This window comes from Sphaeramia orbicularis, chromosome 8 (assembly GCF_902148855.1).
Source record: "Sphaeramia orbicularis chromosome 8, fSphaOr1.1, whole genome shotgun sequence".
In the NCBI taxonomy this organism is placed as follows: Eukaryota; Metazoa; Chordata; class Actinopteri; order Kurtiformes; family Apogonidae; genus Sphaeramia; species Sphaeramia orbicularis.
The window spans coordinates 46,666,385-46,682,825 of record NC_043964.1 but is presented as its reverse complement, the minus strand read 5'-3'; positions in this window follow the sequence as shown (position 1 = coordinate 46,682,825).

Here is a 16,441-nt window from a genome sequence, read left to right as displayed (position 1 = left end):
GTGTAATACCGCCATTTTAAGCCTAGGTCTGCGCTTGTTCCAAATAAAAGAGCTGAGCCATCCATTTATGTCCTTCAATACCCTATTTGAAAACAAAACAGGAATCATTTGAATAGGATATAACAGCCTGGGTAACACATTCATTTTGATCAGGGCTATGCGTCCTAACCAAGAAACAGGAAGTGACATCCATCGCTCTAGATCCTGCTTAATTTTACAAAATAAAGGCAAAAAGTTGACTTTAAATAATTGATCAAAGGATGGAGTGATGGAAATTCCCAAGCACACGAACCCATTAGGAGACCATTTGAAAGGAAAGGGAGGTACAGTGGTTGGTATTGCTGAAAGAGTACCAAGGGGCATAGCCTCTGATTTTGCTAAGTTGATCTTATAACCAGAGAAACAACTAAATCTGTCAATCACCTCAATAAGAGCTGGTATGGATGTTTCAGGGTCTGTCAGAAGAATCAGAACATCATCTGCGTATAACGTTATTTTGTGACACAGCTGTCCAATCTCTAGACTACGTATTGCAGAAGTCACTCTTATAGCCTCAGCAAGTGGCTCAATAGCCAACGCGAACAGGAGGGGTGATAAAGGGCAACCCTGCATCACCCCTCTGTGAGTATGAAAGTAATCAGATCGGAATCCATTAGTCAAAACTGCTGCCTGTGGTTTAGTATATATAATTTTGACCCATTTTATAAAGTCCTCCCCCAAACCAAATTTACCCAGTGTATATAATAAGAAGGACCATTCAATTCTGTCGAATGCTTTCTCTGCATCAAGAGAAAGCACCAGACCGTCAATAGATTTCTGCTTAAAAGCTTGTATAGCGTTCAACAAACGTCTCACATTAGCAGCTGAGTTCCGGCCCTTTATAAAACCTGTCTGGTCTTCCTTTACTAGTATGGGTAAGAGATTTTCTAAACGGGAGGCTAAGATTTTGGAGAGAAGTTTCCTATCCACATTTAAGAGGGCTATGGGCCTGTAGGATGCACAAGATTCAGGACACTTCCCTTTCTTTAAAATTAAGGATATATTAGCCTCCTTCAGTGTCTGTGGGAATTCTCCTGTAGTGAAGGAATGATTAAACATATCAAGAAGTGGTTCTACAAGAATATTTTGGAACTGTTTGTAAAATTCACAACAGAAGCCATCAGGCCCTGGCGACTTTCCATTTTGTAATGTTTTAATTGCTTTGATTACTTCAGTTTTAGTTATAGGACTATTAAGGGCATCCTTCTGCTCTTCTGATAAATTTGGTAAATTAAATTGAGCAAAGAAATGGTCCATTAGATGATCCTCCTCTGGATCTTGCTCAGAAGAATATAGTTTTTTGTAAAAGTTCTTGAAACGGTCATTTATCGACTTATTTTCATATACCTTATGACCTTTGTTATCGGATACAGCTGCGATGATTTGGGACTCAGCACGTTTCTTAACATAATAGGCCAGACATTTTACTGCTTTATCTCCATGTTCATAAAACCTCTGTCTAGTATACTTCATTTTCTTTTCTGCATCCCTGGTAAGAAGGCAGTTTAGAGCTGATCTTAGTGTAGTGATTTCTTGCCACAATGATGATGAAGGGGAGACAATATATGCTTTTTCTTTATCTATCAATTCACTCTCTAAAGATTTTTGTTTTTCCTGTCTTTGGTGCTTCTTTGTTGCAGAGTATGAAATAATTAAGCCTCTCGCATAGACTTTACATGTTTCCCATAAAATGGAGGCATTGTTGGCCGAAGGAGTATTAATCGTCAGAAATGCTTTAAGTTCAGTAGAGAAGTGGGATGTAAATTTCTCATCTTTAAGAATAACAGTATTAAGTCTCCAGTGACGAGACTGATGTAATGCTGTTTTGAGATTAATGTCCATAATTACTCTAGCATGGTCAGAAATAATTATACTGGTTATGTCACATGACAAGACTGAATATAAGTCAGTTCTTGGCAGAAAAAAGTAATCAATCCTGGTTTGGCACTTATGAGGGGCAGAAAAAAATGTATATTGTTTATCAGAGGGGTGGGTATATCTCCAGACATCAATCAACCCAAGCTCCTCACATAGAGCAAGAAGTGTGTTGGCTTGAGGAGAAGGTGCCAGGGTACTATGTGGGAATCTGTCAATAAGTGGATTTAATATTAAATTAAAATCGCCACCAACAATAACAGTGGAATTAGAAAGAAATGGAGCCAAATCTAGAAACAGTTTGGTCAGGAAGCTAACTGGGTGGGCAGGTGGGAAGTACACATTCATTATTACAATAATTCGACCTTGCAAAATTCCTTTGATTATAACATAACGACCCTTTACATCTTTAACACAGTCAGATATTTTAAAAGGTAGACCTTTCTTTATCAACACTGCTACACCCCTACTTCTTGTTGTAAAGGACGAAAAAAATACTTGTCCAAAAGGCCCCTGTTGTAGCTTTAAATGTTCTTTATCATCGAGATGTGTCTCCTGCAGCAGAGCAACATCTATACTATCCTTCTTTAGACATGTAAGTATTTTCCTTCGCTTAATAGGGCTATGGACACCCCGTACATTCCAGGTACATACTCGTAACTTATTCATTATTGATGTTATTCATTAACTGTATTAAGCATCTTGAGGAAAAAGATCCACCACACTCCTGGTTCAGAAAAGATAAGTAGATGAAAAGAGAAAGAAAAAAACAGAGCTGTGTAAGAGCATAACATAGAAAACATAACATTCAGAACTAAAACACAAAACAGTGATTTGGTAACGACCCTACTGAACATGTAGGGATAACCCGTCCATCTCCTGTCTGCGGCTGAAAGCCGACAGGTGAAACAAGCGCTTAACTCACGCCTATCCATAGACATAAACACAGTCTGTCAAGCACACGGTGAAGTGGAACATTTTCATCTGGCTAGTTATAAGCAATAGAAGATAAAACAGTCAGAGACGCCTGAATTTGGCAGGTACTCACATCGCATCATGAAGCAAAGTCCAGGCCTACTGTTGAAGAAAACAGTCCAATAACTCCAGGAATTTACGGCAGCGATTCCACAAAAGTCGCAGCTGCCTCTGGTGTATTAAACCTCTTCTCCATACCATTGATGGTCAGCTTCAGCATAGCAGGATATAAAAGCGCATAATCCACCTTCTTCCTCCTCAGACAACTCTTCACCTCATCAAAAACCTTATGTTTCCTGACCACCGCCGCCGAATAGTCGTTGAAGAGGGAGATTCTGATTCGGTCCGCTGGCTGGTTCGGTTCTGCAGCAAGGCGCTGGGCTGCGGCCATCACTCGTTGTTTATCAGCAAAGTTATGAAGCTTGATGATAATGGGTCTGGGACGTTGGTTAGTGCCTGGCCTCGGTGCTAGGGAGCGGTGAACGCGGTCCAACTTGATCTTCCCGGTTTTAGTGGTGAGATTGAGATAAGAGGGGAGCCACGTCTCCATAAAAGTGACTGGGTCCTTTCCCTATGTGCCCTCCGGTAATCCGACCAAACGAAGATTACATCTGCGGCTGCGGTTCTCCAAATCATCTAAATGATCTGCCATGTCGGTGACTTGTTTCTCGAGTTTTATCACTTTAGCCTGTAAGGATTCCATGGTGTCCTCCACGCCTGAGATCCGTGTTTCAGCATCCCCGACCCGAGTTACCAATGCCTGCATCTGAGACGTTTGTTCGTGTATTGCAGCAAGCACAGTGTCCACTTTAGCATCAAATGACTTTGTAATGTTGTCCGTTATCTTACTCAAAGCTAAAAGAATACTAGGGTTCACATCACTCCTGGCTTCTTCAGCCTCCGTAACAGTTTCTATTTCGCTAGCTTCTTCGTGTTCAGCCGCAACGGACTCCATGCTAGCCTGCATTCCTGCAGCAGTGTTTTTCTTGAATTTGGTCTTTGAGTTTGGCATTTTCGAGAAATAATCATCCAGGCTCATTATAGAGCAGCTTCAGCTCACGCATATGAAGTTTCACCAGGTGAATACGTAATTTAGATGGATATTTCAGTAAAACTCACCGGAGCTTAACAGGACAAGGTGTTCATACTACGACGCCATCTTGAGTCCCCCGTGGTCCCTCTTTTTAAGAAGGGGGACCGGAGGATGTGCTCCAACTACAGGGGGATCACACTCCTCAGCTTCCCGGGGAAAGTCTATTCCAGGGTACTGGAGAGGAGGATCCAACCGATAGTCGTACCTCAGATCCAGGAGGAACAATGCAGTTTTCGTCCTGGTTGCGGAACACTGGACCAGCTCTATACCCTCCATCGGGTACTCGAGGATTCATGGGAGTTCGCCCAACCAGTCCACATATGTTTTGTGGATTTGGAAAAGGCGTTTGACCGTGTCCCTTGTGATATCCTGTGGGGGGTGCTTCGGGAGTATGGGTTCCGGGGCACTCTGTTAAGGGCAGTCCGGTCCTTGTATGACCGAAGCAGGAGCCTGGTTCGCATTGCCGGCAGTAAGTCAGACCTGTTCCAAGTGCATGTTGGACTCCAGCAGGGCTGCCCTTTGTCACCGGTTCTGTTCATAATTTTCATGGACAGAATTTCTAGGCGCAGCCAGGGGCCGGAGGGGGTCCAGTTTGGGAACCACAGGATTTCATCTCTGCTTTTTGTGGATGATGTTGTCCTGTTGGCCTCATCGAGCCTGGACCTCCAGCGTGCCCTGGAAGCGAGTGGGATGAGGATCAGCACCTCCAGATCCGAGGCCATGGTTCTTGACCGGAAAAAGGTGGTCTGCCCTCTCTGGGTAGGTGGGGAGCCCCTGCCCCAAGTGGAGTAGTTTAAGTACCTTGGGGTCTTGTTCATGAGTGAGGGAAGAATGGAGTGTGAGATTGACAGACGGATCGGTGCAGCATCTGCAGTGATGCGGTCACTGTACCGGTCTGGTGAAGAAGGTCGTGGTGAAGAAGGAGCTGAGCCGAGAGGCAAAGCTCTCAATTTACCGGTCAATCTACGTTCCTACCCTCACCTATGGTCATGAGCTTTGGGTCATGACCGAAAGGACAAGGTCCCAGATACAAGCGGTTGAAATGAGCTTCCTCCGTAAGGTGGCTGGGCGCACCCTTAGAGATCGGGTGAGGAGTTCAGTCACCAGGGAGGAGCTCGGAGTAGAGCTGCTGCTCCTCTGCATCGAGAGGGGCCAGCTGAGGTGGCTCGGTCATCTGTTTCGGATGCCTCCTGGACGCCTCCCTGGGGAGGTGTTCCGGGTGTGTCTTGCTGGGAAGAGACCTTGGGGAAGACCCAGGACACGCTGGAGAGACTATGTCTCTCGGCTGGCCTGGGAACGCCTCGGGGTCCCCCCGGAAGAGCTGGAGGAGGTGTCTGGGGAGAGGGAAGTCTGGGCATCCCTGCTTAGACTGTTACCCCTGTGACCCGGCCCCGGATAAAGTGGAAGATAATGGAGAGATGGAAATTGGGTTGTTTTAAAGTGGACTAAGTCACTAAACTTTAAAATTTTTAATTTGATCATAAACTGATGTGTGTGTTCCCTATAGGACACTTCATTGATCATCTTTTCTGAATAATGTTGACTGGACTTGTATTAGTTGTGTCAGTATTCCCCCACACCACCATGCACTACAACATACAACAACATCACTTCTTTTCTATAGTTATTCCAAGGAATTTGATTGCATTCACCCTTGCAGTCTGTGTATTATTTATACTTAGATAACTGATAGTTTCCCATAGACTATATATGTCATATAAATATAAATACACAAAGAGTAACATGATGTTCCTTTATTGAATAAGGATCAATCAAAGCATGTAAAACCATCAGTTCCTTTAAAACTGAAGTCACACAGTGACAGTAAAAGATAGAAAGAACAGAACCAAAACATATGATAGAACAGAAGAATAAATGCACTTTGAAAGAACAGACCCCAAGCATATGATAAAACAGAAGAATAAATATACATTCAAAGGTAAAATACAGCCCACATGTCTGTACACTGAAAGAAATACATGTCTGTACACTGAAAGAAATACTTGTCTGTACACTGAAAGAAATGCAGGACAAATCCATACGTAACAAATGAACAGACAAATGACTGGATGCAGTAGCCTCCGTGCAACACAGTACACACAGTATAAACACAGTAAACACACAGTATGTAACACAAACATCAAAACAGGCCAAATCAATTTAAATTGAATAAAAAAATAAATAAATAATTCCTCTGCCCCTGCAGGACATATTTACCTTAAATCATGTATGTGAACTAAAATAGTTGAACACATATTGGTCCCTGGCCAGCTGACCAGCTGCCCACTGCGGTCATCAGGGAAGATGGCAGGATTATTGTCCCAGTCCATGTGTGATGCACCTTGGGGGGGGGACTCCCTTCCTCAGGCCACATTGTGGAGGACAGGACAGGCCACAGTGATGTCACATGACCTCAAAGGGCTGACCCTTAAGTGGTGAAGACAGTGAAAGCGTTCCTTCAGGAGGTCAAAGGTCATTTGGATCCTGGTCCTTGTCCGGACATGGGCATGACCCCATCCTGCTGTGGTTCCTGGGGGTCTGTGTATGGTGTCAGGAGAAAAGGATGGTAGGTAGACCCCCTTGTCCCCCAGACACACACCAGACAATTCACCTGTCAACACAAAACCTCAGCATCACAACCTCAGAAATACAGTGACATTCTGGATACAGATCTGATGGAAACAGTGGTTCTTAACAGAGGTTGTGTGGCTCACCTTGTGATCGGCGCTGACAGATTCCAGAGGTCTGATAGACTCAGGAGTCATGGACTGAACCAGAACCAGAACCAGACCACTGAGACACAACACTGATGAGACAGTCAGCATGGACCATCTGAAATAAGAGGAAGAATATTAAACCAAACATTGAACAGTGTTCATGAACCCATAAAAGCCCAGCACTACTTTAGTGTTAGTTCACAACTGAATTTTCTCTATATCTAACCTTTATTAAGTGATTTATCTCCATTTGTTATAATATTATCTTCTGTAGTTTGTTTTTTATCAGTATAAATCAGATATTTTCCTGTATTTAATTCACTGATCATGTAGATGTTCATTAAAGTTCAGACTAAAGTTGATAGTTCTTCTATCAGAAACAGATCAAACTGAATAAACAGTGTCTTTTTCAGTCCAATCAGTCATTAACTGAACATAAACCCAGTGTGTCCATCCACTGTCATTGATCCGACTCCATGGGTTTGACTGGTGAATCAGTGTTGTAGAAGATGACGGTGTTTCCATGTTCACTACGGAGCCTCTGAACGTCCAATTGGGTCATATCTGATGACCATGAGAAGACGAAGAACTGTATTTTACACCAATTATTGACATAGATTAATAGGGTTAGTGGCTCAACAGGGATTAAACAGTTTAGATCAGTAAATGGTTTTGGTTGGTGATGGATGTTTGGGTCTTTATGGATGAATTAACAATATCATAAAGTCATGAATCATGATAAGATAACTTTATTTATCCCAAAGGTAAATTCACTGAAGTCAGTGAGCTCATCTATTTATCAGTTCTTCAGTCTGATGCAGTTACATTTACACCATTTCACTCACATCTACAGTAAGTTTAACTTACAATGTCACAACTCCGTTTTCAGAGGTGTTAGTTAAATATTTGGGTTATAATTGTGATGATTTCAGTGGAACAGTCAGTGTGTGTTTGTGCTCTACTTACTCATTCAGGTGGTCTGCAGTCCTTTACCGCTGTCTCTGGTTGTTTTTGTAACTGTTGTGGTGTTGTCTTCCTTTTCCATTCGCTCCTTTACTTCCTCATTAGCCAAAATGAGGAGTTTTGCGTGCGACGGGGAGAGTCTGCTGCTCTAGTTACCATGGTGAATCGGTGAATCTGTGATTGATGTCGGGGTCTATTGAGGAAGCCGGGTGTGCGCACTTATCCAGGATGAGTTCCACCTGGCTTGATGAATCCGTGTCCGTTCATCCTGGCTTGGTCTTTATGAAACCGATTAAGCCTGGACACCCATGTTTTGGATTCGTTGAACGTGGCTTAGTCAGTCATCCTGGATGACGGAATCCTAGTTTCATGAAACAGGCCCCTGCTCTATGTTGTTCACCATGTTGTCCAGCAAACAAACAAACTAAACAAAATTACAATACAATAAAATAAAATACATAAGATCTATAAAATCAGTGGTTCCCAACCTTTTTTGGCTCGTGACCCCATTTTAACATCACACATTTCTGGTGACCCCAGACATTCAAAACAAAGACTTTGTTTTTGCTAAAATTAATTTGTTTTTGATCATGTAATAGCTTGCTTTACTATGTTTCAAATAAATTTTAGATGACATTTAGTCTAAATAATGTCTATTGTTATGGATGGAGGCAGAAAAGCCAGGTTGAGATTACTGCAGAAAGTGAGAATTTTATTTTCCTTGAGAATTTTCTTTCCATGTCCTTCCAGGATATGTACAGTCAGTCCAACTTGTATTTACAAGGCTGACAATTAATACTGCACAAACAATAACTCAAACTATGAATTATGAAAGAGCTGCAGCATCTTAAACCAACCACAATGAACATTTGACAGATAAACAGTGCCACAGTGCTTCAGTTTCAACTTCACTTTGTCATGTCTTTAATGTATTGTGATTGTCTCAACTCACCATATATTTTTTTATTACAAAGTTTTATTTATTTATTTATTTATTTTTATCAATTACTAGAAATTTCAGGCAACCCCATCGGAATTCCAGGCAACCTTGCAACCCCAAGGTTGAAAAGTACTGTATTAAATGATGAATATAAGAAAAGAAAGCATGAACAGAATATCATACACACCGTTCGCCCAAATAATACCAGCAAAAAATCCACACAACATCAGTTGTTCACATTAATCTGCTGTGACAGAGTGACCAGTTCCCAAAGCCCCTCAAAGGGAGGTGCAGGGACCCACCACACTCCATGCCTCCCCAGTCTGCATGCACTAGGGGTGCAGCGATCACTGGCGCAGTGCCACCGCAAGAGACCCAGCGACCAGCACCCCCGCCCCAGGCCCCAATCACCACCGCAGCTGCACCCCATCACCGAACCCAGAGAAAACTCCCACCGACACCCCCACTCCCCAGAGAGACAGCAGCCCCCCAGGCGCACCTGCACAGCCCCCCCACCGCCACCACCACCGCCCACACCCACACACCTGCTTGGTCAGCCCCCCCCCCCCCCACACACACACACACCAACACACACAGACACCCACACACGAGCACCCATTCTCACACACACACACACACACCTACACACACACACACACACACACACACACACACACACACACACACACACACACACACAAATACATGCACACTCCCCCACCCCAGGACTCCCAGGCACTAGCCAGATACCAGGGCACGCACCCGCCCACCCCTGCAGCAGCAAGCCCAGGCCAGCCCAGACACCCCGGTGCATGCTGTGCCCCCCCCTCCCGGGAGGGGCAGCACCCGGACCCCAGGAGCCCCACCCCCAACCAGCCCAGCCACCCAACCTGGGGGCCGCTGGCCACCAAACCAGGCCTAACCCGGAGCCCCCCACCCCAGCCTAGCCCCAACAGGGACAAACACAGAGCCGCCCCCAGAGCAGGGCAGTCCAGACCCCCATCCCGAGAAACCACTAGTCACCCGTAGCCCTGCAGCACCTCCTGCCGGCCTCCTAACACTCCGAGTGATGTGACAGAGCTAATCACAGGGTTCCAGAGAGAATGAGATTGGTCCAATTGATTGTTTGAAGAGGCAGATATTATCTCATTACTTATGTGACCTAATAGAAGGTTCCTAAACTGGTTAATGCTCAGATTGGCTTTTGTTTTCCAATTCACAAGGGTAGTTTTCTTTGCAATGCATAAAACAGTGAGGACCATGTGTGAGGTGTTAGTATCCATGTTGGTGTGGCCCAGGTCACCTAGTAAACACAGTGTGGGGTGTGCTGGAATATTATATCTGAGCCATGTTGACAGGTCCTCACAAACCTGAAGCCAAAACCTCTGGACAGGTGCACATTGCCACAAGGTGTGTATGTAGTTATCAACAGAATTATCTGTGCACTGTGAGCAGATATTTGACTGTGTGAGACTCATCTTGAACATCCTTTGTCCTGTATAATAAATTCTGTAAAGAATTTTGGACTGAATTAGGTGTAAATTTGAGTTTTTAGTCATTTTAAATGTATTTGAACATATTTGTGACCATGAGTTTTGATCAAAATCACTGAATAAATCTGTCTCCCATTTTGAAGTCGGTTGGTAGATTAAGTCATCTGTTTTAGCATTAAGCCTATATATTTTGGATAGTAACTTTAGGGTGCAGAGGTTCAAGAATTCTTCCACCTTGATTGGTAGTTGCAGGTTTAATTGGTCAGGGGTATATTTCTTACCTATAATAGATTTGATTTGGTGATATTCTAAAAATTTGGTGCTGCTAATCCCATGTTGCGAAGTGAGCATCTCAAATGAAACAAAGTTTCCATCCACTATGATATTTTCTAAATGTGTTATTCCTTTGTTCTTCCATTGAGTAAAGTTGATCATTCTTTTATTTTGCAGGATGTCAGGGTTGTTCCAGATGGGTGTCAGCTTACATGGAATGAGTGAACATTTGTTTATTTTAAGAAATTCCCACCAGGCTGTCAGAGTGGAGCTGATGTTCACACTTTTCTAACATTTATGATGATTAATAGTTGAACTAATGAATGGTAAATCAGAGATTCCTAGATCCTCACACAGTGCTTGCTCTATATCTAGCCATGGCTCATCTAGATAACTAGGTTTGAGCCATTTGGAGATACACTGCAGCTTATTGGCTAGGAAATATGGACTAAAGTTGGGAAGGTCTAAACTGCCCCTGTCTTTGGTCTGTTGTAATGTAGTTAAACTGATACATGTTGGTTTGTTTTCCCAAAGAAATTTAGAAACGTGTGAGTCCAGTGACTTGAACCAACTGGAGGATGATTTGATGGATATCATGGAAAACAAATAGTTAATTTTAGGTAGAACCATCATTTTGATGGTGGCAACTCTCCCCATGAGTGATATGGGTATGCGCCTCCACCGCAAAAGATCATCTTCTGTTGTTTTCAAGAGCTGAACATAGTTCAGCTTTATTAGTTCTGACAACCCGGGTGAGATGTTTATACCTAGATATCTGATATTTCCTGAATGTATTGTAATATTGGGTACACTTTGAAAGTGACAGTTAATAGGCAGAGCTGTGGTCTTAGACCAGTTAATGGAGTAATCCGATATTGATGAGTCGTTATTTATAAGTGTGATCATCTGGGAGAGAGATGCTTGTGAGCTCTGGAGAAAAAGTAATACATCAGCAGCATAAAGACTTATTTTGTGATCTACATTTCTGGTACGGATTCCTTTTATTTCTTCTTGTTGTCTAATAGCAGCTGTTAAGGGTTCGATAAAGATGGCAAAAAGTGAGGGGGAGAGTGGGCAGCCGGTTACATCATCACTTACCATCCCCATTGTTAAATTACTTTTGGTCCCTTGACAAAGAGGCTGCTACATGTTAAATCATTCTTCCAATTTGGATGTGAATACACTCAAATTACATCTGAACATCTGCACTTTAACCCCATGTTGATAATATAACTGTATCATGAATATTCTTTTTAGTAAACAGCTAAAATAACAAAACTTGTGTCACTGTCCAAATATTTCTGGGCCTAGGTTTACAGTATCCATACTTAAATTATTTAAAAACCTGTTTTTACTGCATTAAAGTAAGATAAATAAAACAGCAGACTGAGTTCTTATTCCTCTAAGTCAAAAACGACATCTGCTTTTTACTGTCACACTTTAATTCGAATTCAGAGCCTTTTTTATCAGTTTCCAGTAAAGACGTTGAATCAGTAGTTTTACTGAAATGTCAGTACCTCTTACTGGAGGAGAAAATGTGTGTACTTTTGCTACCTCTGTCATACTATATAACAGTACTACATATGCAAAAACTGAGAGACTGGCCTTGAGACTGACATTACAAGACTTTAAGTCACAAGGAATATGAGATGTATTGACTACATAATTGACATAATTTTCGTAATTAGCAGCAATTTGCAATTGAAAGCATGATGGTCTGGTCCTGCCCTTGACCTTCTACTGTACAAAAGATGGATAACTGCAGATCAACAAAAGGGAAAGCAAAGTTTTTTCATCACTCCCAGGTTGAAGGTTGCAGCAGATGTTATAAATCTTTTTTTTTTTTCTTTTTTTTTCTGCCTGTGTCCAGTTGTATTATCATATTATCAGGCCCTTCATTGTGTGATGTGTATTTCAGGTGTGTTGGTATGTTCTATATACATTAGTGTCTTATTTTATTTTTTTTTTAAAAAGGGGAAAACAAGATGAAAAAAAAAAGAAAATGCATAACAACTGATCTAGTGTGGCTCCTTTAATCCCAATATTTAGGTTTCTAATATTCCACTCTCACTGGTGACCAAAACCATCTACTGATCTAAAATGTTTAATACCTATTGATCCATTAATCCTGTAAATACATGTAAATAATTGGTGTAAAATGCAGTTATTCATCTTTTCATGGTAATCGGATATGATTCATTTGGACGTTCAGAGGCTCTCTACTAAAAATGGAAACACCGTCACCTTCTACAACATTGATTCACCAATAACCCATGTAGTTTGACAAATGACAGTGGATGGAGACACTAGTTTTTGCATTCAAATTTTTGCTGAAAAAGTCACTTTTTCTTCAGTTTTCTGTTTTGCTATAATAACCTTTGAATTAATCTGAGTTCTCATGAACATCTACATGATCTGTGAAGTAAATACAGGAAAACACATGATGTACACTGAAAAATACAAAAATATAGAGGATAATATTGTAATAATTTGCGATTAATCACTTACGAAAAATTAAATACAGAGAAGAACTTGGGAACTGCCACAAAAATAGTACTGGGTCTTTATGGCTTAAAATATTGTGACTGATGCTACTAAATGTGACACTAAGATCTACTAAAACAAGTACAGAAACAAGACTAGGATGATGAGGATGCCAAAAGATCATTGGGGACTTTCTCTAATATAGTATATACTTAATCTTTATTAAAATTCTTCAAATATATCCCTGTTGTACAAGTATTCACATTATAGATTTGGGAGAGCTTGATCCAGTATTTTAGAAATAAAATGGAGATTGGACATTTAAATATTATGACAATATATATGACATATAAATATATGATGAATTATCTTAAACTTCTCCCACTGTGTTCTTATAAAAAAAATAAATAAATCATACAATATGGAACTCTTACTCTTAAAACAGAAATGTTATCATCCTGACTTTCCAGTAACTTCCTAATTTTCTGCTTTTATTGCATGCCTTTCATTCTGTTATTGTTTCATTGTTATAACTTTTTTTTTTTAAACTTTAACTTCTGACACAGGCTGGGCTGAGCTTGACACCAGATAATTTACATGTTGCCAGACAGATTTTATACAAAACTTTTTTTTTTTCCTTTTAATTGTGCAAGTTCCATTGGTTCTCTTAGGTCCAGTACCATGCTGATAAGTTCCAGATGTTGTCATGTTACATTAAGTCTCCACCAGAATTCACTGTGTAAAGTATTATTTTTAGGTCTAACATGTAAATGGTCATTTATTTGCTATTTCACCGTCTGCTACCCTTTGTGAGTACAAGTACAGCTCAGACAACATCTCAAATCAGTCATCAGTTTGTTGACATAGTCTTAGTTATCAGCTAACTGTAAAGCTGGTAATGTGTTGCTGTTTCAAAACTGACACAATTAAAAAAAATAAATAAACAATGCATCAAAGTCACTAATATATCCCAGGCTGTAATAACCTTTAAAAAATTCATTTCTATTTCATAATCTATTATATGGCATTTTTCTTTTCATTCTTTGTATTTTTTTTAAAGAAGGATAAATCTGTCTCTTTAGGTGAAGTAGTTTACAGGGTAAAATTATGAAAATGAGCAAGTATTTGATCATCACTGACAGTGGCGGCTGGTAAAATTATTTTTTATCTATCTACCTTCCTAATTATCTATCTACCTTCTTCTTCATGTGAGACAGGTGGGGTGGCACCTTAGTGCCCTCTATTGATGAGTTGCCACTGATTACTGATTTAGAGTTTTAAAACAAATCATTTGTGAAACTAGAAAATAATGTTAAACATTTTATGACATTTTTTTATCAATCGTAGTCAATCAGTAAAATTTTATTTATATCGCGTCACATCATAACAAATGTTATCTCATGACACTTTGCAATTCGAGCTGGTCTAAACCAGACTTCTACAGTTTTTCTCAGTCGCTTTGGTACATTTCTCAAATTGTCCTTGACATTTGCCAAACAATAAGTGCATTTTTTAAAACAGTTTGTACAAATAGCAAAACCTGCAAAAGCCAGTCTCTTGCTCAAAATCCTCAGTTCATCTCTCAAAAGTAAATATCTCTGCCAGTGAACATGTCAGTGCCATCAGAATGACAAATCCTTGAGTTGTTGTGTACAGATGAGACAGTCAAATTGCTTAGTCATGTTGTCAGTATAACCGTGTAATCTGGAGGGAGGTTCTGATGTAAACTATGGCTAAAGTTTTGATGACAAGTATTGTAAATTGTAAGTTACATCTAAGTGTAAGTAGGAGATTGATCGCAAGAGACTGGACAAGATTCACATTTATGTTGTTACTGTTTGTACTGTAATTTGTTGACAGACCGTGTCATTGCAATACAGAAAGGAAAAGACAGCACTGTATAGCACAAAAAAAAAAACAAAAGTAGAAATGTGAACATCAGACAATCTCCTTAGGGAAACTGTACATGCAGTGTTTAGTAATTCCAGCGCAGTTGTCCTACACCTCCTGACATTCCTGTTTGTTGGACCACAAATTCTCATTCACATCACAACAAATATCTTCTCTTCGTTAGAGAAAGTCAAGATTCACCTGAGAGCAATTTACCAATTAAGGACAGATTTAGAAAAAAAAAAGTCTATGGGTGTACAGAAATATGCTTGACATATTATGACAACTTGTTCAACCATTTTGTAAAGACTTATGCAATGAACTAATGCCTAAATGTTGTGGGGGCTGAGCCTATTCAACAGAGACCCATGATAATACATTTTGATCAACATGACATAAGCAATTGATAATGTAGGAAACAGCAGAGAATTGTACGTAATAATTTGTATGGATGTACCAAAAGATTTGCAATTTGTTTAAATGAATGAGAAACTGCTTTTTTGATGTGCACAAGTGATACAATGACATGAACACTGAACAAGTAGTTTTGAGAATTTGAATTCTGATCTGAGAAATGTACCAAAGCAACTGAGAAAAACTGGAAGCCAATTTACAGAAACTCAACAGAATCCTTCAGCAGTAAATACTTGGTGACAGTAGCGAGAAAAAACTTGCTTTTTAAAGAGGCAGAAACCTCGAGCAGACCCTAGATCTTGGAGGATGGTTGTTTGCTTTGACAAGTTGGGGTTAAAGAGAGTGGGTTGAAGGAAGAGAAAGAGAGAGAGATTGGGGGAGGGGGGAGAAGAAGGGAAATAGGGGGGAGACACATGGATGCACAGCAAACTGCACAACAACTGTTAAAAACTAGAAGAGCTGTTGCTCGTATAACTACCAATAGCTAGAACAAATGTCTTTTTATGTGGACCTTGTCTGTACTGAGTGATCGTTTGATCTGACCCTGGGGAAGAAAATAAATGAACATGGATATCCAGAGGTGGTGCCTATCATTGACCCAAAAAAAGAAGAAAAATAAAAACTACTATTTTCATGTGCCATATTGATACAGAAATCTAAAAAAATTTATGAATATTTGATGACCAAGACTGAAGAACAATTTCAACACAGTGATCCAAGGAATCACACATGGAACCTTCTAACAGACCTAATTAATTTAACATACATTGCTATTTCTGAAGAGATAATAACACTGATCTCATATATTATAATTTAGTTACGATAAAACAAATAAGATGGTTAAAATGCCAAACTCTGTAGTCCACAAAACAATGGGTGATGTTACAGTGGCTAATGCCATTTCTTAAACCATTTTGACTGTAGTTTGGTCAGGGCATAGGTTACACATTGGACATTGTTTTTTAAGACTACCCTAGAAACTTTTTTCTAAATGCACCTAGCAACAAATTTAGCTACTTTTACAATTTCCTTGGAAACTTGTAGCAAGTTGAAAAGTGACTCATACACTAAAATACACACATTTTTCCTCGAAGTAACTTGAAATGATTTTCTCTGTCACAGTCAGAAAAACACACGGTATGTCCGCCTAGCTGTAAAAGTCAGTGCTTCCAAGTTAGACACTGTTGGCATATTTACTGATTTTTCAGACCCCTCCAGAGACCTTTTTTTAGATAAAAAAAGTGGCTTTTGATATCAACTTTGGTGTTATTGGAGACTTTTAGAG